The sequence below is a fragment of the Rhinolophus sinicus genome, chromosome 4, assembly GCF_057876585.1.
Source record: "Rhinolophus sinicus isolate RSI-liver-muscle chromosome 4, RSI-T2T, whole genome shotgun sequence".
Classification (NCBI taxonomy): domain Eukaryota; kingdom Metazoa; phylum Chordata; class Mammalia; order Chiroptera; family Rhinolophidae; genus Rhinolophus; species Rhinolophus sinicus.
Genome location: NC_142504.1, coordinates 26,062,132 through 26,086,126, shown reverse-complemented (window position 1 = coordinate 26,086,126; position 23,995 = coordinate 26,062,132). Strand labels below are relative to the sequence as shown.

Genomic DNA, 23,995 nt, shown 5'->3' with positions numbered 1-23,995 from the left:
ATGTGGAATTAAATATTTATTGATGTCATTCCAGGTATTACTTGACTTGCTTAGGCAAACACGATTATACCCATTTTGAAAACAACTACGATATCTATAACAATTATTTGTGGGCATATCTATATTTTCTACATTATTAGAACCTCCTTGAGACCATATTAGTTGTTTCCCCATTACTTTGCAGTGCATTATACATTATAAATTCTTATTAATATTTCTTGAATTTAAATATTTTTACCAATAGAAAAAGATACTTGCTTGAAGAAACATTTGATGTTTCACTCAAAACAGAGATTAAAAATAATCAGACCTAAGGGAAATAGAAAGAAGCGTAAAGTGCTTAATTTTTGCTTAGGCTAACTGCCCATTTCTAATTAGACCACTAACACACAGGCCTCCACTTATGTCCATGCTTCTTTTAAAGCCCTGGAGATAACAGAACAGTGATCATGGCAGCCAAGCAAACCATATGGGAACCAGTAGATCACAACTTAATTAGCCCTGAAAATTTGTACTAGTAGTGTCAGCTTCTATTTTTATATTATTGCATTGTCAGAACCTCAAAGTTTTCATAAAATGCACTATTTTGCCTTTACACTTATGTTTCCTTAAAATATAAACCTTAGGAAAAAATCACAATTGTATCTATCAAAGAAATTTACTTGAAGGCTCACCATGGCAGCAAAGAAAAACATTTAAAGGATCCTGCGTTCCAACAATCACTTCATTGTTATGTTTCAAATATTACTGACTATTGAAAGTAAATTTCATATTTAAACAAACCACACTGGTTTTATTTTTTAAAGGCACCTGTAGTACATTTCAATAGTAAATATTCAAAATTAAGATGTTAAGCCCTTTACTTTCTAATCTTTGTATCATAATGTATCATCTTTTCAAAATTTTAGGAAGACTTAATTATCTCTGTGTTGATAATTTGAAAATATACTTGATAAAGGAGTGATGGATTCGAAAGCAGAATTGGGAGCAAAACTGTGGTCATCTCAGTCTCAACTCAGCATTCTTTTTCTAGACTAGGAGGCAAGTGAAATCTCAAAAGAGCTAGAATCAATTTACTTAGCTGCTATTTATACCTAAATTTCATTAGTTTATAAAAAAACAACAGGCAAACTGCTGATATGAAACTTCTAAAACTTGTTTAAACATTGTCTTAATTTGTGTCCTCACAAATAATTTAATTTTGAAAAACAGAGATAATCGTGAATACTTTAATTTTTCCTTCATCTTTCAACCTATGCTAACCACTCTACTGGGATAAAAAAAGAATTTGGCAATCTGTGGACATCAGGTAAATTTAATCAGTACTTAGTAGTATGGAATTTAATTGTTCTAATTAAATTAACAAAAAGAGAATAAAACACCAAAATACTTGTGTCTTTTTTTTTCCTCATAAAATTCTTTGTTGTACCATCTGGCCTAGAAAGCTTGCAAACATTGCTGTCCTGACAGAGATATGACCAAGTACCCAGAGGCTAAATATCAAAACATTAACAGTCTTCAATAACTTACTGCTCCAACCACCAGTCTGACATTGTTATATCTATTACTTTTAATGAATCAACTATTATATTAGTCATGTTCACTGTTTTAAACCTAGCCAAAACATTTTATATAATATTTATATAATACTAGTGTTTTTCAAAAGACATGATAAAGAGGTCTGCAGGAAAAAAACACACAGAAAATACCATAAAACTCGCTGATAGGGTAAAAAGAAACTATATGTTAACAGCACTGAAATGATGTTTTTAGATTTATATAATAAATTTAGTTATTACCAAAAAATTTTAAACAAACTGATAAAGCTTGAGTTAAATCAATACCACAATATTATTTCTTTTTTTACTAAGTTTATCTTTAGAATCTGCCCCATAAAATCAGAGTAATGATTACCAATCTCTAATGAGTAAGCAATTAGTATTATAAGGGCATTTATTGACTGGTGTTTTAAAGTGAAACAACAATAAGTGAAAATATAATAGCCACAGGGGGTGAATCATTCAAGTTTTAAACTTAGTCTTTCTGAAAATGGTTTTGGACATCTCCATTTTGAATAAAAGAAAAAAAAAGAAATTTACCAAAAAGCATGCTGTGATTCCTATTGATCTGGCACTACTGGAGTTCAGCACACTTTATTGTATCACTTAATTTCACTTTTGACATTTTGTTCTTCAAGGTACAAATCCCTGGAGTGAAAGGCACCTACAATGGCTTCCTTTGCTCAAGGAAGAAATCTTTGGGAATGGGCCCAAAATGGCAATTTAGACAGCTGTTTCCATTTTACAATATTTTCTCATAGACAATGAAAAGAGTGAAAGGGAACCAGAGTGACAAATACGGTTCCCTACAGATGCCTAGGTACCTGACACAGAAGTTTTAATTACCACAGAGCAAACATAAATTGCACAATGCTTCAACAAGTGGGCCCTAGGGGGTAATGAATCTTTAGATGTAAAGAGATAGTACAGGTGTGATACAGGAATAAGGGTTTGAATTATATTTTGCAGTTTTCTCTCATTTCTTTGACAACTATTTTTGCAGCACCGGATTTCTGATAGGAGGAAAGTTTAACAGAAGTGAGTTGGAATGGTAGTGATAGATCTTCAGTTTATGTATCTAAATTAAGTAATGAAATAAATAATAGCACCAATACAGCAAGTTTGTTAAGGTTTCTAAAGTTCACAGTAAGCTATTTGAAATCTGGAAAATGAGAACACAGCATATTGAGTCATATTGAGTCAAGCAATATGAAAGTTCAAAAGAATAGATGTGTTTTTCAGAGAAGCAGGGTTGAATGGAATTACTTTGAAAATTAAAATCTTTTCACTAAGAAATCTGCTTTCTAGCCGCTTGACACCAGGTAAAAATTGGGGTAGATTATTCAACACAGATAATAAGTTAAATTATTAAACAAGCTTTGATCGTTATTCTGAAAGACTGTTTAGATTTGCTCTATAGTCAAGCTAGAAATTAGATTTGCTACTCAGGAAGGAATCTACTCTTTGACTGGGAGAGAGCCCTTTTCTTACTCTGCATTTTGTCTATAGAAGAACATGCTCATTTTCGTTTTTTTCTTTTATCACCTGTGTGCTGATAACATACAGTTGTGCACCTACCCACCCCTGATTCTCTAGAGCTCATACCTTGGACAATGATGAATAAAATTAGTAATTTCCTTTCTTTTAATTGTTCAATAAATATAATAAATATAACTTCTAGCTATTTTAGCATTTTTCTTAGTAGAAGAAGGGGAAAATACTGAAGTACAGCTCTCAGTCCCCCATACTCGCTATAAATATTGGAAATAGACCTTAAATAAAGAAGATAGGTGTAGTGAACGTTGTGGTGTATTGTCTATAACTCCCTTTCAAATCTAGGAACTAATTCTTCCACCTGGAAATGTTGGCTTGCTACTGGTTCTGAGCCGTATCTTTCCTTAGCATTCTGCTGAAGGGATCCACCTCACAAAACGTTATCTCCCTTTCCTAAGGAGAGCACATATCCAATGATCCCTGTTACCTTCATTTGTGATACCTATGAGGGGCCATCCCAGAGCTCCTAAAATCAACTCAAAAGCACTGCAGTACAACTTCTAGTTCTGCTCAAGTCTACTTTCCTCAGTCCCTCATCGATGTTATTGCTGAGTGCACTCCGTAATAAATTTCCTGCATGGAAATCTTGTCTAAGAATCTGTTATTTCTAAGTATATGACTAAAGAAAACAGGATACTCATAATAAGTGGTTTAGACTTCCAAAAATGTTTTCTATATTAACAGCTAGCATGAAGATCAAGTATGCCATTATTCATTATTCTTTCCCAAAGAACGGAAAACATATTCTCTAACCTACGCAAGACTAGGGACTCTTTCAAGTCGTCTGTTTTTCTACTTTAATTTTCTATCTCAATTTCCAGTTAAATAAATACCATTACCAAATACAGGCATGCCATAGTCATCTAAACAGCAAACAAAAGAAAATTCTTTCTCTCTGTTCATAGTTATCAAACCACATTTATGATCATTGGCTTTTGGAAAATGGATCATGGAATAAAGCAGCTGTGGCCATCCTCTTGTTTCAGTGTTTGCTCTAAAATGGGAAAATACTACCACATACCTGTTTCACATCTAGAATACAAGATAAATACAGAGAAAAGACAGACACCAACTATATACATTTTTATACCTTCAATGTACAACAAAGTAACTGCAATACAAAAGGTATTCAGTAAAGCTTGTTGGATTCATAAATAAAAAAATAAAAACAGAAGGATACATTTGGGGTGTATCATCATAAATATCTCTAAGACTATTGTAGAATTGATTTTTAATTCTAGAAAGAATTGTAGTATAGAACTTTAAACTTCATAATATGAAATCAACCTTCAGAAAATTCAGAGAATTAAAAACATTCATGGAACTAAAAGCATTAAAATTAAAGATATTGAAGTTTAAAAGTAGACTAATATATTAATAATCAAATAATAAATGAAATCCAGGTTAGCTGAAAATTCAATAAAAGTAAAATAATAGAAGATCTAAAAAGACACTGATAAATATGCTTTAATGCAGTAAACTAAATGAGAAATTGTGGCTGAAAGATTAGATTTCTCTTAAGAAACAAAAATCATAGCAGAATGAACAAAATCACACTAAAGATGATTTTAAAAAGGAACAAGAGCACACAGAGCAACTTGGCCAGCTTTTGTGCACCTGCATTTAAAATAAATCAAAATAGTCTTTCCGGTCAAGATGGCAGAGTAGGTAAATTCTGTGCTCACCTCCTCTCAGAGCCACATCAATTACAACTAAACTACAGAAGCACCATCATTGAAAATCAACTGAAGTCTAGCTGAATAGAAACCCTACAACTACAATATACAGAAGAAGGCACAATGAGACTGGTAGGGGGGACAGAGACCTGGAACGGGCTGGTCCCACACCCATGAGTGACCATTAAAAATTGAGACAAATATCTCAGCTGTGGAGGTAATCTGCAGAGGTGCAAGGGGTCCCAGCGCCATACTAGGGTTCCAGTGCTGGGGAGAGATGTCTCCATAATTTCTGGTTCTGAGAACCAGCAGAGACTGAGGCTGAGTGAGACACAGGGTAGCTGGAGTCCCAAGCACTCCTCTTTAAGGGACCGTGCACAAACTTACTCATTGACAGATTCACTCTCTTTGAGCTCCAGTGCTGAGGCAGCAGCTCAAAAGGTGCCAGAGACATACAGGAAGGAAATAAATTGTCTGGCTCAGGGCAAGGGCTGGAGGGGCAGCTTTCTCTCAGATGGAGGAGCTAGTAGAAGACATTGTTTCTTCGTTGAGCCCTTCCCACTCCCTGTGTGCAGACACAGGCAAATGCCATATTTGAGTCTCTGTCAAACTTGTTATCACCTCTTGTGAGCCCTGCCTTATAGTGAGACCCTGCCCACCTAACTCTTGGGCACAGCCAAGCTGCTTCCAGTGGCTTTTCCCTACACACAACCTGTCTTAGCTCATGCTGTGGACTATCATAAAATGTCTCAAAGGTTCACAAACCCAAACAAGCAGTATCTAGCTTTGGTGTGTTCCCTACCTCTGGCTGAGCAGCTCTAATGCCAGCATTAGTGACAGCCAGCCTTGGTTTGCAGATTGGCTTCTAGAGACATGTCTAAGCCCAGTGCAGGTGGCAGCCATCTGCTGGTTGCTTTGGGGCTCATACCAGGTGGCCACAGGCAGAGGACAGTCTGCAGCTAAACTTGGCCTGCAGCAGGTTCCCTCCCAGGAAGCCCTAGGGATGGTACATCTGGTGGCCAGTTTTAGACCAAGCCAGAGCATCACCCAGCCATGTCCAATGACAACACACCCAAAGGGCAGACTGGGCAGGCACCACAGTCCTGCTAAAGTGAACCCTGCTCTGTAAGATCAGTCTTTGCTGCACAGCTCCTCTAGTATAGTCAGGGCCAGTCTTCACAACCTGAGGGTTAATCCCTCCTATTGATGTGCAAACAGCAGCCAAGGCTCACCTACAACAGTCCATACAAAGACACACCTGGAACACCTGACTCTGGTGACCTGGGAGACTGCACCACTGGGTCCCACAGGACACCTACTACATAAAGCCACTCTACTAAGACTGAGATGCATAGCAGCCCTATCTAATACATAGAAACAAACACAGGGAGGCAGCCAAAATGGGAAGACAAAGAAACATATCCCAAATTAAAGAACAAAACAAAGCTCCAGAAAAAGAACTAAACAAAATGGAGACAAGCAATCTACCAAACACAGAGTTCCAAACACTGGTTATTAGGATGCTCAATAATCTCAGGGAGAACTTCAATAAAGAGATAAGAAACATAAAAATGGAGATAGAAAACATAAAAAAGAACCAGTCAGAAATAAAACATGCAATGACTGAAATGAAGAATACTCGTACATTAGAGGGAATCAACAGATTAGATTAAGCAGAGAATGGAATCAGTGATTTAGAAAACAAAGTTGCAGACAATACCTAATCAGAACAGCAAAAAGAGAAAAAGAATTTTAAAAAATGAGGATACCGTATTTTGCTGTGTAATGTGCTCCCATGTATAATGTGTACCCACGTTTTGGCTCAAACTTTCAAGGAAAAATCTTTCATTTTAATTTTTCAGTTGTTTACATTTAGGTACTTGTTTTTGTTTGATAAAGGAATTTTAGCATTTATTTTTTTAACATATTATGGTACAAGAAATTTTATGTAACAAATGATTGCAAAACACAAGAACAGATACAAGGTACAAGAAATTTTATGTATCAGTAACAAATTTATGATATTTATGCCTCATAGAAGGCCAAGAAGTCTTCGTGATTGCAAGTTCGTCATAAGTTCAACCAAACTGATTATCCTATCCAGGGTATTATTTTGCATGTGGATATTGTTATTGATTTCTAGAGTTACACTTTTGACTCATAAGCATAAATAAAAGAATTAAAAACATCTATATAGATAAAGGATTAGTACTACCCATGTATAATGCACATCCTTATTTTTCCCTCACAAATTTAGGCAAAAAGTATGCATTATACACAGTAAAATATGGTAGTTTAAGAGACCTGTGGGACATCAAGCATAACCACATTCACATCATAGGGGTACCAGAAGGAGAAGAGAGATAGCAAGGGATTGAGAACTATTTGAAGAAATAATGACAGAAAACTTCCCTAACTTGGCAAAGGAAAAAGACGTACAATCCCAAAGAGTGCAAAGAGTCCCAAATAAGATGAATCCAAAGAGGCCCACATCATAATTAAAATGCCAAAGGTTAAAGACAAAGAAAGAATCTTAAAAACAGCAAAAGAAAAGCAGTTAGTTACCTACAAAGGCTATCCCATAAGACTGGCCGCTGATTTCTCAACAGAAATTTTTCAGGCCAGAGGAATTGGCATGAAATATTCAAAGTGATATAAAATGAGGCCCTACAACTATGACTACCCTACAAAGCAAAGCTATTATTTAACATTGAAGAAGAGACAAAGAGCTCCCAGACAAGAAAAGTCCAAAGGAATTCATCACTACCGAGCCAGTATTACAAGAAATGTTAAAAGGACTTATTTAAGAAGAAAAAGGAAAAACAAACAAAGAACAAGAATATGAATAAAATGGCAACAACTATATACTTATCAACAATCACTTTAAATCTAAATAGATTAAATGTTCCAATCAAAAGACATAGGGTGGTTGAGTGGATAAGAAAACAAGACCCATGCATATGCTGTCTACAAGAGACCCATCTCAGATCAAAAGACATGCACAGAATGAAAGTAAAAGGATGGAAAATGATGTTTCATGCAAATGGAAAATAACTAGGGTAGCAATGCTTATATCGAACAAAATAGCCTTCAAAATGAAGACTAACAGTTATTACACTAAGTGAAATAAGTCAGACTGAAAAGACCAATGACATATGATCTCACTTATATATGGAATATAAAGAAAGGAAGAAACAAATAAAACAGAAACAGACTCATGGATACAGAAAACAAACTGTTGCTAGATGGCAGGGGTGTGGGGGGGATGGTTGAGAAAGGTGAAGGGATTAGGAAGTACAAATTGGTAGTCACAAAACAGTCATGGGGATATGAAATACAGTATGGGTGTTCTAGTTAATAATATTGTAAAAACTCTATGGTGTCTGACGGGTACTAGACTTACCAGGGGGATAACTTCATAAATTATAATGCCTAAGCAATATGTTATATATCTGAAACTAATATATGAGTAAAATAATACTGAATGTTAACTATAATACACACACACACACACACACACACACACACACATATTCATAGAATGTAAAGTACAGAATAAGAAATGTAGTCAGTGGTATTGTAATAGCTATGGTCAGTGTCAGCAGACTTGGGGTTATCGCCTTGTGAGGGGTGTAAATATCTAATCATTTTGTCGTTTTGCACACCTAAAATTAATTTAAAAAGAAAAAAAAGCCTGTGTTCTGTTAAAAAAAAAAGTGGTATTTGCCAGGACCCTGCAATCTATAGTTATTGTTTTCCCTATTCAATTATTAAATTGAATAATAATTGTTTTGCTCTTTATGACCAAGGGAGTATACTTGGGGACTATGTAACTAGTTAATGCCTGTTTATTTTATACCTGCTAGTTCTAGCAGGCACAGCTGAATCTTTCCTGTACTGTTCACGTGTTCCTCAAATGTTAGGAAAATGGATGAGAATGAGGTATAATTATTGGGAAGAACACCTTTCCTAACAGCAGAGATCTCTTAGTCCCTCTTAAATATGCTATGAAGGAAAGTGCTACCTGTGAGATTGTTTAACACCAGCTTTGTCTTGGTCAAATTCAAACCCTATTTTAGGCAAATTCCAGAATTTACAACTTCTGGCTCTTTGCCAGAAGACTGGGTATTTCGCTTTTGCTGCAGAATTTAAGAAAGTCAGTTTAGAATAACAGGCCTCTGCAGATTTTATTTACTAAATCTACCAAGGACCAACTTAGACAAGGCTTCTTCTCTCCCCATCATTTATTGGTTTGAAAAAAATAATGAGATCTTTGCATAGAAGGGACACTAAAATTTGTACCACATCTTCCCTGTACTGCATATATTAGATGCATTATTTGATTTAATCAAAATAATTTTATAAAGAGGATACTACTACTCTCATTCAGATAAGGTGAATCTAAGACGTAAGGTAGTAATAACTTTTCCAGTATCACATGTAAGGAATAGAGCTCAGTGTACAATCCAGGTAAGTCTTTTCCCAAAGCCTGAGCTTTTCAACAGTACATACATCGTCTAAAGAAGAAATCTAAACAGGAACAAAAATAGTAATAAAGTGACAAATATAAACTGGAAAAAAAATATATAACCACATAGAAAAATAAAATCTGTTTGGATGGGTACCTGAAAGTACATCGTGCTGTATAAACAAAACTGTGAAAATAAATCATGTTTATTTGAGGCACCGTAACAACAGACAATGAAGGAAAAATAAATAAATAAATAAATAAATAATAGAATACAGAGTGCAAAAACACACTCTGGCTGCTGAATTCATCATATCAATGATGACAGGTCACCCAAATGGCAAGAAAACTATTCTCAGTGAGTACACGTAACATTTATGCCAAAACAGCAGGGGCCCATCAGAGCCAAAACAGGAGCAGTAGAGGCATTTGCAGCAATTGTATCCTTCGAGGCTGAGAAAAGAAACGTGCTTTAGTGATGTGAGGAAGCTAGCCTAAAGACAGAATTGAGAAAAAAATCTACCAGAAGAATAAGAATCTGTGCCTACACAATCTGGGCTATCAGGAACAGGTACCTTTTACACAAAGGGTACAGTATTGGCAATAAACCATGGTTTTCTGTTCACGCACATTGATATACAAGAAAAGATGTGAGGAATTATGAGAAAATTATCAATTAGTACTTATTTTTCAAATTAGAACTTTTAAGCCAGTATTGAGTTATAATACACCAAACAGATGGTACAAACTCAGGTACAAAATGACTGGTACATAGGGAAATACTAATTGACATGATGCAATTAATTTCACTTTTTAGTTGTTTAACAGCCCATTTAAAAATTTAGGTTGTCTGTACACTTCACATGGAGAGTGCTTTCTTTTTATTTGCATAATGTATATATATCTTAATAAAATTTGGGTCTGGAAAACATAAAATCAGGTACCTAATAAAAGTGATAGTAATATATGTATTAGCAAATCAGATAAAATATGTTAGTATAATATTTTAACTTTTCTTTATATGATGTGAATCCCATCAATAGTTGAGTAATTAATTACACACTATCTTTAATGACAACTCTTTTTTTTGAATACCACTCAATTCTTTTCTACATACATGTTCCTCACTTAACTGACTTAAAGACACAGAACACTAAGAGAGATGATCTAAAATGCTGTAATTTACCATAGCACTCCCAGCCCTAAATACAATCTTAGTCCTGGAGACTGAACGATACAATTGTGAGAACCATATAAATAAATAAAGTCAAAGGCTTTGTGGGCAGCAAGGAAGAGGAGAAATGAAATTCACATCTTCTGCCCTTTTCACTACCCTTTCCTTTTAAAATTCTTAACTTTATATCAATGCTCAATAAACTATTTTTATTCAGCTGGCAAATATATATTGGAGAGCCAATAAAAGAGAAATGTGGAAGGCAGCTAATGGGTATTGGAGAAGGGCTAAACTTTAGTTTCTTAATAGCCCCTGCTGCTGTTAATTCAATTCTCTTTGGGATAACTCCTTATTAATTTGCAGTTAACATTTACCAGTAATAATAGAAGTTCAAATCGATAGTCGGAAATTCCCAGAGAACAGGCAAAAATAAATATCTGCTAGACTTTTCAAGTTATTCTGCCAAAATAAGGGATTTTTCTTTAAAATATATTTATTAAGACTTTGCCAAGCTTGAAGTGCAATATGGTTAATACTTATTGCCTTAGAAGGGATTCCAGAATAAAATTATTTATAAAATGATATTCATGCTAAGTAACTTTTAGAAAGAGAGCTAATATCATGATTAAGGTGTTTAGTATTAGAGCATAATATATATAATTCCAAAATATGGTTCCAATTTTTCCATCAAATATCAAATATAAAGAGTAAATAAAATTTTACAAAAGGATAAAAGTCCCAAGGCCCTTAATATTTATTTAAATTCTGTACTTTCTTCAAGAATATTTCAAATATATGACAGAAGCCTAGATTTAATGAATAAAATGAGCTGAGATTATAGTATCAACGAAAGTATCAATTATATCCAAATCAATAATCTATTGCAAGGGATAGTAACAAAAACCAAATAATAATAAAATTCAATGTCTGAAAGTTGAGGCTTTTGTTTTATTAATAAATTTCACCCAAACATTTTGTGATAGACACCAGTTTACAAGGAAGAATCTATGAAATAAAAAATATCAGGATTTTACTTTCAAAGTTCGAGAGTGCTAAGAAAAGCTAGGAAGCCTCATTCTAAATGCTCCAAATGGCATCAATGCCAAAGTTATGATTCAGAACCAGAAATTCACAGTGTCAATTTTGACCTTCAGTTCTGAACAACAAATCATGTTCATTATAAAACTTTAACCTGCAGCGCACAGACCTTTTATTATTGAATGTGCAAAATAAAACACTAGCCATGTGTTAAAATCATCTTTCTACCTTTTAATGAATAAACTTTATTAGTTGGTAGAATTTCTCCATTTACCAGGAATAAAGGACACAAGAAACTTCCATTGTTCAAGCTGAGTGGACTGCCAGATAGATGCCTCATCAGTCACTGAATTGCCCTTGAGCAACACAGGTTTATGATATTTCTAAAGGGTCTGTTTGTTCCTGAAAATGCTCTTCCACTTAAGAAATGCGTTCTGGAAGTAGACCATTTTCTCTCTAGTCTATTCTCAGGCAAAACGAGAGAGAGAGAGAGAGAGAGAGAGAGAGAGAGAGAGAGAGAGAGAGAGAGAGAGAGAGAGAGAGAGAGAGAGAGAGAGAGAGAATTTTCTTTATTGCCTTCCTTTGTTTCCCACACGCACATTCAATAAACTGTTCTGTCAAAAGAAAGAGCAAAGGGCTCAATTCAATAAAAAATTGCAGTGATTATGCTATGCAATTTTGCTCCTGCTACTTTATCACAATTTGCCATTCAAGTGGACACTGCTGTGCTCCCGGCTTTAGAGGGGGGGAAAGTCCATCAACCGAGCTGCAAGGTCATTTTGCACCACAAAGACACAGCTTCCATTGGAAAGCTTGACTGTCAGACTGTCAGCACTCCCTGCATCCGAAACCAAAGTCATGACTTCAAGCAACACAAAGCAACCACAATGGATCAGTATCAAATAATACTTATTTACCTAGAGAACCTCAGGTTCTGAGTTAATCCCCGACTGTTAAGTAAGAAGCTGTTTCTTCAGCTCTTTCAGGCCTCACAGGTACGATTAAACTAGTTATTGCTCTTTCTCACTCCTTCACCTCAAGGCCATTCTAGTGGGTATGGAAAACTAGGAGGGAGCTCAAGCTTGAAAGGACTCCATTGGCTTGGTGCTTGGTGTGTACTTAGAATTGAAAGGTGGGAAAGTAAAGCGACTCTACCCTCCAGGGTGATCTAGGTCTCCTTTCAATTAGGTTATTTCGCTGGAAACTACCTGACTTCAGATTGATTCAATATTAATATAGTAAAGATTTCTACAAACACCTTTATGTATGTGCTATAATGTGCAGCATGCTTGTAGCCATCATGGGTCTATAATATAAATATTATTAATCTATTTTACATTCTTTTTATTTATACTAAGTCACCAATATCTGGTATGCATTTTGCACGGACAGCACGTCTCAATTCAGACTAGTCATATTTCAAGTGATGAATAGCCACATGTGGCTATTTGCTGCTATACTGAGAGCACCACTCTAGAATCTTACAGGTAAAGCTACACATGTTAAAAAAAAAAAAAAAAAAAAATATATATATATATATATATATATATATATATATATATATATATATATATTATGCCAAGTTCTCTAAAAATGGTCCTGGAATTCAAAAAAGTAGAAAGTGTTCATCTGGAAAATCAGGGACAGTTCATGAGTCCATGTGATTAGTAGCTATCTGGTCATGGTTTTAACAACAAAGTATGCAAGATAATGGATATATTAGGGTAAAAATATACAAATGAAAACTTAAGCTGGAAAAGTAGAGTGTATATGAGGAAGAAATGGATTTTAGTATGCCTGGAGGTGACCTTAGGAGGACAGTCAGGTATGCGGAAGCTATTCCTCAGTAAGTGAAATGTTAACAATGAACTAAGCAGCAGTAATGGAATCTGGAAAGAAAAGTGAGGACAGAAATAAAAAAGACGTTGAACATATAGAATTAGCAGGTCTTTGGAGTCCTAGCAAAAGTTTACTACCTAAGAGATTCTGATATTGTGACCTTGTGAAAACAGAAAAATAAGATGACCAAACAGACTGAAATCACAAGAAAGGAAAATTGATGAAATAGGACACACTTCACAATTTGACTATATATTGTGCAAACACTATTTACATTAATAAATAAAATTTCTCATTTTTTGCATATCATCGGAAGTCCATGGTTTTAAAAACATCAGTACTCACATAATACAATATTCATTCTAATAAAATAACCCATAATGCGGTGTGTGATCCACACGTATCAGCCATCAAAGTGACTCACGATCTAAGCTTCAGCTAATTAACAATGTAAGTGAATGTGTCACAAATAAGTAGGCATTTATATAACACACTACAGTGAAAGACTTCTTTAGCACTCTTTGCGTAGTATTGTCTGTGTAAATTTTTAGATGATATTCTCAGAAGTCTTTTTTCAACCTCTGTGTCTCAGTGAGCATTAAATTTCTCATCCTGAAAAATTATCAGGATAAATATGTACATAATCCACTTCAACATTTTGTTTTTTATATTATCTGTCTTGTAACTCATGACAGTAACAAAGAAAAACAGTATGAGCATTTTAGGAAGAAGAATATAATGAGTTTCAAAAACACTTTTGGCTTTAGGGTTAATTGTTGGATTTTTAGGATTTAAAAGCTCTAGGGTTTAAATAATTCAGTTTTTGGTAAAATGTGTAGTATCCAATTAGAAATAAATCTTCTACAAAGCGAATCTGTTAAAATTTTGCCTGTCACTTGCATATTCTTCTATATGTATCAGTTTTACTGGTTGACCGACTAACAAGTATTTATGTAAATAAGAATATTCAGAACTGTTTCATCTTTAAGTGCCTTCCAGAAAACAAAACAATGCTATGTCTTTCCTTTACCCGATTTATGTATAGGATGGATGCCAGTGTTTCAAAGATTTCTCACTGCTATTATTTCAATTACCCAGGTTCTGTTCATAGAAACTTGTATATACAGTAAATCAATGACCAAAAAAGGAAAATGCAAAAACAAATCATACATTGACACCTTTAAAGGGAAAACTTTTAAAATCTTACAAATCAGCCAGCTGTTCAAATTAATAATGTATGCTGCAGCTGGCTCTTACATGGGTCTGGGTGTCCAATAGTAGCAGATGTCCCAGTTCTATAAATGCGTTAGTAGACAAAGGTCCTAAATTGAGATTGAAACAAATTGTGATGCAAGCCTCCAAGTGAGCCTTTGATTCAAGAAATAACAGATCGAGCATATATTTTTCTAAAAAATTTTTGTAGACCCAGAGTAAAATGCTGTTTAGCTAAAAGATATGAAAATACCTTATAGCCTCTGATCGCTGCATTGATTTTTTTGTTTCAGATAAGCTCTTAGTCTCCTACCCTTTCAAATAAGTGTGTGCTTTTTTTTCATCTTAGAAATATGTTTAGAACTTAGAGAAATGACAATTCAGACAATTGACATGGATCTGTCTACAATGACATTTAGTGATTTAATGAGGACCTGTATGAGCCTAGAATTGCTGGTAAAGCAAATGCTAAGATGAAAAATCGCACACCAAATATTCAATGAAAACATTAAAATATGACATGCACCCAGTCTTCAAAAATGTCCACCTAATAAGGAAAAAGAGATTTCAATAAGTAATGTTTAACTCCAACAAATGAAGGGTGCACACAAAATAACAGTCGCCTCGATAAGTAGGTAGTGCCTTCTTACCTATGATTTTGCTTTCTGTGGTTTCCCATGGTCAACCAAGGTCTGAAAATATTAAATGTAAAATTCAAGAAATTAAAAAGTTAACTTTTAAAGTGTGCACTGTTCTGAGTAGGTAAGGTGATGAAACCTCAAACTGTCCCACTCCCCCCGTATGAATCATCCCTTTGTCCACCATATCCACGCTGTACCTGCTACCTGAGAGTCACTTAGCAGCCGTCCAGGTTATCTGACCGACCGTTGCGGTACGCAGTGCTTGTGTTCAGGTAACCCTCATAGTAACCTAACGTTACATCATAATGCCTACGTCATTCACCTCACTTCTCATCACATAGTCATTGTATCATCTCACATCATCAGAGAAGATTGAGTGCAGTACAATAAGATATTTTGAAAGAGCCACATTCATATAACTTACTAGTTTACTAATTGTTCTATTTTATTAGCTATTATTGTTAATCTCTTACTCTGCCTAATTTATAAATTAAACTTTATCATAGGTATGTATGCATTTATATGTGTATAGGATAAAACAGCATATGTGTAATATAGGGTTCCATACCATCCTCAGTTTCAGGTATCCACTGGGGGTCTTGAAATATATCTTCTGCAATGGGGGGCTACTGCAAGGCCATCATGAGCAAGAAAGAAGGTTAGAGAAGTTCTCATAAAGGAGATGATTATCACGTTGGTCTGAAAGTTTGCACAGACATTTCTTGAGTAAGCAACATATTGGTAGGGGAAAGTATTCTAGGCAGAAGGAATAACACGTGCAAGGTCAGGTATATTTGAAGTAGTGTAGTGAACATGTTTGGAATGACTGAAATACAAAGTAAAAGGTGGAAACAACAGTCAAGAGGAAGACAGGAGAGGTCATATATGACCTTGTATGCTATGCTAAGGAGCTTAGACTTTATCCTATGAGCAATGGAAATCTACTTAAATTTTTTTGAGATGTGGAGAAGCATGTATTAGATGGTTCACACTAGGAAGGTAAAATTCTTCCATTTCATTGTACTGAGAATAAAATAGAGCATGAATACACTGGGGGTATAGCTAAGAAGATACTGAGGTCATCCATATGAGAATGATGAAGATTTGAGGTAATGCAGTGAGGATCGACATCATTACTTTAGTGAAAACCAATATATGCCTCCTCATTAACCCTTCAATAAGAGTCAAACTCTTGGTGTGAGCATTAAGTTTCTCATCAATTTGAATCAACCTTCCCTTTTAACCTATTAACCTATTCCCACCTACATTCCCATACCAACTCCATTTCAGTATACTGGATCAATGTTCCAAGATAAGACCTGGTCTTCCCCATCTGTGTCTCCCCTAAATCCAGTCACCCATCTTTATTCGGCAACATTAATTACAGCTCTCTGATATTTTTGAGATCATTTCAGTTTTATCCCTGTAATTCCTAGGACAGTATCTTCTACATGGTGTAGAGTCTCAATAAATATTTGCTTAATTTCATTGACTCTCTTGCCTTAGTACACAAAGAAACAAACTCAGATAGTTTGTTTGTTTATCCAAGATATAATAGCTAGTTCATGGCAAAGTCAGGGATAGAATTTAATCTAAGGCGAAATTCTCAGGCTACTTCATCTTCACCATACTATGAGACTGTTAATTTTAAGTCGAACTGCCTCCACCTAGATGTTCCTCCAGCATTATAAATTCAATAGAGTCATACACAAACTAACTGACTTTCAGCTATTTCCTACCTCTCATGCTCTTGCCAGTATCTGTTAAATCAGCAATGACACAGTTATCTAGATGTAAAACTTCCAAATCAGCTTGTTCTCATCGACCCCCACACATGACTTCAATTACTCCCGAGTTCTGTCAATTTTACCTTTGTGGCGCCTCTTTGTTCCGTTTTACTCTATGCTAGACTTTTAAAATAAGATCTTAACAGTTCCCGCTACTGCCATTAAACACCTCTTTATTCAATTTATCCTATATAGCAAAACAAACTAATCTTCAAAAAATACAATGCTGACCATGCCAATTTAATGGTAAAATAAAGTTTCAGTGTCATTGAACAGTATTTTGAAGTGTTTAGCTAACACAATTAGCTAAGAATATTAAAAATTTGAAAGTATATGTTGAAAAAGAAAATAATTTTCTTTGGGAATGATATTATTGAAATAAAATATCCCATCATCAATAGTAATAATTTTCAAAATTATGAAACACCTGAAAATTTAAAAATTCCTTATACTGAAAATATGCTTAATAAATATGAACTACATAAAATTATGCAATAATGTAAAATCAAAATCAGGAGAATAAAAAGGCTTAAGTGGAGATAAGCTCCATTTCCTTAAAATAACTAATATTATAATAATGTCATATGATTGAAAATATGGTACACAATTTTAATGTTTGTCATTACTGAGTTATTTTTACATCTTTTGTTTTGAAAACGAGGAAACAATTTTAAAATGAATAAAGAAGACATATGTCCCTAAAAAGCTGAAAAATGTTTGAAAAAATCAATAGTGTAAAGGAAATTTGTTCTGCCAACGTAGTAGTTTACTACTGCTGTGTTACAAATTACCACAAAATTAGATGGTTAAAACAATGCCCACTTTTTACCACATAATTCTTGAGGTCAGAAGTTCAGCACTGCATAGGTAGGTTCTTTACTCAGAGTGTAACAAGACTAAAATCAAAGGGTCATCTGGCTGCATTCTCTTCTGGAGCTTGGCGCCATTTAGATAATGGTGCAGGAAACAAGATTTATGTATGTTGCTACCTCTCACTAAGAAACACTTCATCCTGTCTTTTAACAAGACTAGATATGGAATTGAATATGTAGCCCAGTAGAGGTAAAAACCTAGCATGGAGAAGCATATCTGGTGCCAGAAACCAGGCCAATGAATGATAGAAAGGCAAGCATATAAATAATAGACACATCATTATTTCTTTATGTGTTTCACATCCTTACTTTAACATATACATATATGTGTGTGTGTATCTATCTATCTATCTATCTATCTATCTATCTATCTATCTATCTATCTATCTATCTATCTAATTTTAACAACCATCATGTCACCTTGTTCTGTGCAATGATATTAAAATATCTCCCTTCTGGGTACTAGGCACAGAGAAAGACTATCACCTCTGCAGGCCCACCCATTTTGAAGGTAGCATTGGGTTTAGATACATCATTATACTAAACACACTTGTATAATCTTTGTCATTACAATTGTATTTTCATGTAGTCAAAGGCATTTTTTTAGAAAAAGTGCTGTTTGTCTAACCGTATTTTAGTAATACGTATATTTTTTTCTACAGAAAAAAAAAGAATATGTATTTCATCGCAAATGTCTCTTAAAATAAATGCAGTTATACTTACACAATATTAACAATGCATTGTAAAAATTGGTGCCGGTGGACAGCGACATTTTGAAAAGCAGCTTTAATACTATGGTTTTTACATTCAAAAAGTAATTGTTATTTTTAAGAGCTTGAGGAAAACCCACAAAAGCTGTTAAAACAAGGATGGGTCCTTATTAGAGTTATCTTCCTAAAAGATAAATAATCAATTGAAAATTATCTTCTGTAAATTATGCCATGTAATAATTCTGTTTATTAAAAACTACTAGCAGATGTTATTTCTAATCATGTTCAACAAGGATTTGCTTCTCTCATCCCCAAATGGTCAAATCATCTTAGGAGGAAATATTCGTATATGGAAATTCTTTTGCAAATCTGATTCTACTTAAGGAGAATTTATCCAACCTATGAATACATTTATGCTGCACAGTATTTACATTTAATACTTTCCTTCTTCTAATCCACACCCTTGGAATTAAAATGAGAAGCTTTTGCACTTTAATGAATGCACGAATACAGTATTAATATTTACTCAACAATACTGTTTAAATTTCCCAGTGCAAAAAGAAAATGGCCAAACTCATTTCCATTGGTACTTACTCAGCACAGACTCAATTAAGTCACACCAGTGCTTAATATGCTTGATAAACACAATAGGTTGGATAATTCCATGTCTCTGTATATGCATATTTTTTCTAATGTTCTGACAAGAAAAAACATTTAAATTTGCCAGTTAAAATAATAATAATAATAATAATAATAATAATAATAATAATAAGCCAGCCTAAAGCCAGAAAATCTTAATAAGAACTAAAAAAACAACTTTGTAACAGAAATGGTAACTTAGCAAGTGTAGCAAAATAGTTTTCTAAATATCACAGGTAAAAGGAAACTAGGCTTAATTAAAATTATGGTTTAAATAAGTTTATATACATTTTTGTGATTTGAATTATTAAATGAAAAATAAAAAATAAAACATAAAATAAAAAATAAAAAGTGAGTATAATCTGTCTCTTTTTCTTTAACATACCTGGAAAAAGTATAAAATTTAGTAAATTTTCAGGTTTTTGAGGTTTGTTTCTTAATTATTTGCTTGCTTGCAAAAATAGTCCATTTTTCTATTCTACTCTTCAGGATATTACTCCACTTATGTAAATAACATTATATTAAATCTTCTAGTCTATCCATGGGGATCATATTTTTAATCTCTTTTAACTTAAAAGAAATATATATAATAATTTAGGAGTTTTTAAAATGCAAAACACTGAAGACGAGCTACCTATAATAAGGAAATCCTTGGTGATTATTATGGGTTTTCCTTTTTTATACCGTGTTTCCCTGAAAATAAGACCTAGCCAGACCATCAGCTTTAATGCGTCTTTTAGAGCAAAAATTAATATACGACCCAGTCTCTTATATTAATTTTTGCTCCAAAAGACGCATTAAAGCTGATGGTCAGGTCAGGTCTTATTTTCGGGGAAACATGGTAATAAAGAGTACAGAGAAATATCTCTCAGACCAAAGACAAAAAAGGTATCTTCAAAGGTAACTGACCCTAATACTTGCTTGCTTTAATATTCAAAGCCTTAATATACATCTATGGATGCAGAAGAAAAACTTGTATTTTATAACTAATAAATCTAAAGTAAAAGCAGAAATGTATTCACTAAATTGGCATTTTTGTGTTTGGAGATAACTAGTGTTATTTTAGGTAAGCACACCTCACCTCTAAGTTTTAATCAAAGAATAAATCAAAATCTTAATATATTTAAGAGCACTTAAATCATATCAAGTATCTTTTCTGATCACAATGCTATGAAGCTAATTACATGAAGGAACTGGAAAATTCACAAATATGTGGAGATTAAACAACATGCTACTGAACAACGAATAGGTCAAAGAAAAAATCCAAAGATAAATCAAAAATTGCCTTGAGACAAACAAAATGAAAATATACCAACATTTGTGGGATTCAGTAAAAGCAGTCCTAAGAAGAAAGTTCACAGAGATAAACACTCACCTGAAGAAACAAGAGGATTCTCAATAAACAACCTAACTTCACACCTCAAAGAACTATTAGGTTGGTACAAAAGTAATTGCTTTTTAAAGGTTAAAGATAATTGTGATACCTTAATTACTTTTGCACCAACCCAATAAAAAAAATAAATAAATGAAGCCCCAAGTTAGTAGAAGGAAACAGATTAGAGCAAACATAGATGAAATAGAGACTAAAAAGACAGTAGATAAGATCAATGAAATTAAGAGATGGTTCATTAAAAAGATAAATAGAATCGCCAAACCTTTATTCCGAGAGAGAGACAGAGAGAGACACACAGAGAGACAGAACATTCAAATAAAAAAAACCAGAAATGAAAGAGAGGAGGTTACAACTGATACCACAGATATACAAAGAATGGCACTATTATGAACAATTATACACCAACAAGTTACACAAACTAGAAGAAATGGATAAATTCCTAGAAACATATAACCTACCAAGACTGAATCATGATGAAATGGAAAATCTGAACAGATCAATAAAAATTAAGGATAGTGAGTCAGCAATCAAAAACCTCCCCAAAAAGAGGTCCAAGAACAAACATTAAAAGAATACCAATCCTTCTCAAACTCTTCCAAAAAATAGAAAAGGAAACTCTTCAGATTCATTAAATGAGACCAACATTACCCTCATACCAGAACTGACGAGGATGTCACAAGAAAAAAAACAAATTGAAAACCAATATTCTTGATGAACATAGATGCAAAAATCCTCAACAAAATATTAGCAACAGTACATTAAAAGGATCATACACCATTATCAAGTGGGATTTATTACAAGGATGCAAGGATGGTTCAACATCTGCAGAGCATTCAACGTAATACACCATATTACAAAATAAAGAACAAAAATCATATGATAATGTCAATATGTGCAGAAAAAGCATTTGACAAAATTCAACATCAATTTATAATAAAAACTCTCAACAAAGTGGGGATAAAGGAAGTGTACCTCAAAATAAAAGCCACATATGACAAGCCCGCAGCTAACATCATACTCAATGGTGAAAAGCTGAAAGCTATTTCTCTAAGACCAGGAACAAGATAAGGATGTCTACTGTCACCACTTTTATTCGACATAGTATTAGAAGTCCTAGCCAGAGCAATTGGACAAGATATAAAAGCCATCCAGATGGGAAAGGAAGAAGTAAAACTGTCACTATTTGCAGATGACATGATACTATATATAAAAAACCCTAAAACTCCATTAAAAAAAAAAAAAAGCAAAAAAACAAACAAAAAAACCTGTTACAATAAACATATTCAGTAAATTTGCAGGATGCAAAATCAATACAAAACATATATTGCATTTCTATATACTAATAACAAACTATCATAAAGAAAAATTAAGAAAAACATCCCATTTACAATTTCACCCCCCAAAAAAATTCATAAAAACAAATTTAATCAAGGCGGTAAAAGACATGTACTCAGAAAATTATGACATTGAAGAAATAAAGTGAAGAAAATACAAATAAGTGGAAGCATACTCTGTGCTCTTGTATTGGAAGAATCAATATTATTTAAATGCCCATACCACATAAAATAATTACAGATTCAATGCAATCCCTATCAAAATTCCAATGGTATTTTTCACAGAAATAGACCAAAATGATCCTAAAATTTATATGAAACCACCAATAGCCAAAGCAATCTTAAGAAAGAAGAACAAAGCTGAAGGCATTATGTTGTCTGATTTCAAACTATATTACAAAGCTACAGTAATTAAACAGTATGGCACTGGCAATAAAACAGATATAAAAATCAATGGAACAGAACAGAGAGAACAGAAATAAACCCCAGCATATATGCTAAATAAACTTATGACAAAGGAGCCAAGAATATATCCTGGGGAAGAACAATCTCTTGGATAAATTATGTTGGAAAAACTGGACAGACACCCACAAAAAAATGGAACTGGACCACGAACTTACACCACATACAAAAACCAACACAAAATGAATTAGGCTAGGACATAAGACCTGAAACCACAAAACTCCTAGAAGAAATCATAGGTAGTAAGCTCATTGACATAGGTATTGACAATGATTCTTGAAATCCAACATCTATCAGCAGCTGAAACTTAAGGAAGCCTGCAGATGGCAGCAGGCCTCCAGGTGTCCTGGCTTTTTGCAGACCTAACCCAGGCCGAGTACTGGTGGTATATGTCCATGGTTCGCAGCGTGGCATCTCGCAAATACATCCAGGTATAGCACAGGCAGCAAACAACTGCAGATCACTTTGTAGCTCCTATGGGGTAACCCCCAGCCAGTCACAGGCAGTGCATGATGAGGACCTGCACTGCAGCCCCTCCCAAGAGGTCCCAGATCCAATATACTTGGAGGTCAGCTTCAGACCACAGCAGAGCACTGCCCAATGAGCCCCACAAGCAGCATACACAAAGGGTGGTCTCAACAGGCACCAGAGTCCACTGGGTGAATCCCACTCCGTGGGGTAAGGCTCCCACACAGCAGCGATATGCTGTGGATGTGGAAAAAACCCACAACCAATCAGCCTAAGGGTAAATCCCACTCACTGATGTGCCAAGAGCAATCAAGTCTCAATTATAACAGGAGGGCACACACACAAGGGACACTCCTGGAATACCCAGAGCAGATGACCAGGAAGACTGTGCCACTGGGCTCCACAGGGCACCTACTACATAAGGCCACCTAGCCAAGACTGGGAGACATAGTAGATCTACTTAATACATAGAAATAAACACAGAGAGGCAGCCACAATAAAGAAACAAAGAAATGTATCCCAAATGAAACAACAGGAGGAAACTCCAGAAAAAGAACTAAACAAAATAAAGGAATGAAACCTACCAGATAGAGTTCAAAACAATTGTTATAAGGATGCTCAAAGAATTTAGGGAGAACTTCAACAAAGACATAGCAAGCATAAAAAAGGACTAGTAAACCATAAACAAGAACCAGTCAGAAGTGAATAATACAATAACTGAAATGAAGAATGCACTAGAAGAAATCACCAACAGACTAGATGAAGCAGAGGATCAAATCAGTGATTTGGAAGACAAGGTAGTATAAAACAACCAATTAGAAAAGCAAAAAAAAAAAAAAAAAAAAAAGATTCAAAAACATGAGGATAGTTTAAAAGGCCTCTGGGACAACATCAAGCGTAACACATTCACATCATAGGGGTACCAGAAGGAAAAGAGAGAAAGCAAGGTATTAAGAACCTATTTGAGGAAATAACGACAGAAAATTTCCCTAACCTGGCAAAGGAAACAAGACATACAAGCCCAGGAAGCACAGAGTCCTAGACAGAATTAACCCAAACAGGTCTACTCCAAGACACATTATCATTAAAATGGCAAGGGTTCAAGACAAAGAAAGAATCCCAAAAGCAGCAAGAGAAAGGCAACCAGTAACTTATAAGGGAACTCCCAT

The 23,995-nt window shown here is 34.4% G+C and overlaps 1 protein-coding gene and 1 pseudogene across 1 annotated transcript in view; both read right to left on the bottom strand.

The window, feature by feature from the left end:
* The window catches only part of LOC148758342 (uncharacterized), a 264,478-nt gene that overhangs the window by 45,001 nt on the left and 195,482 nt on the right, over nt 1–23,995 (bottom strand). The window lies entirely within an intron of this gene.
* Nucleotides 1–23,995, bottom strand: part of LOC109444823 (large ribosomal subunit protein eL32 pseudogene) — a 112,728-nt pseudogene that overhangs the window by 11,095 nt on the left and 77,638 nt on the right.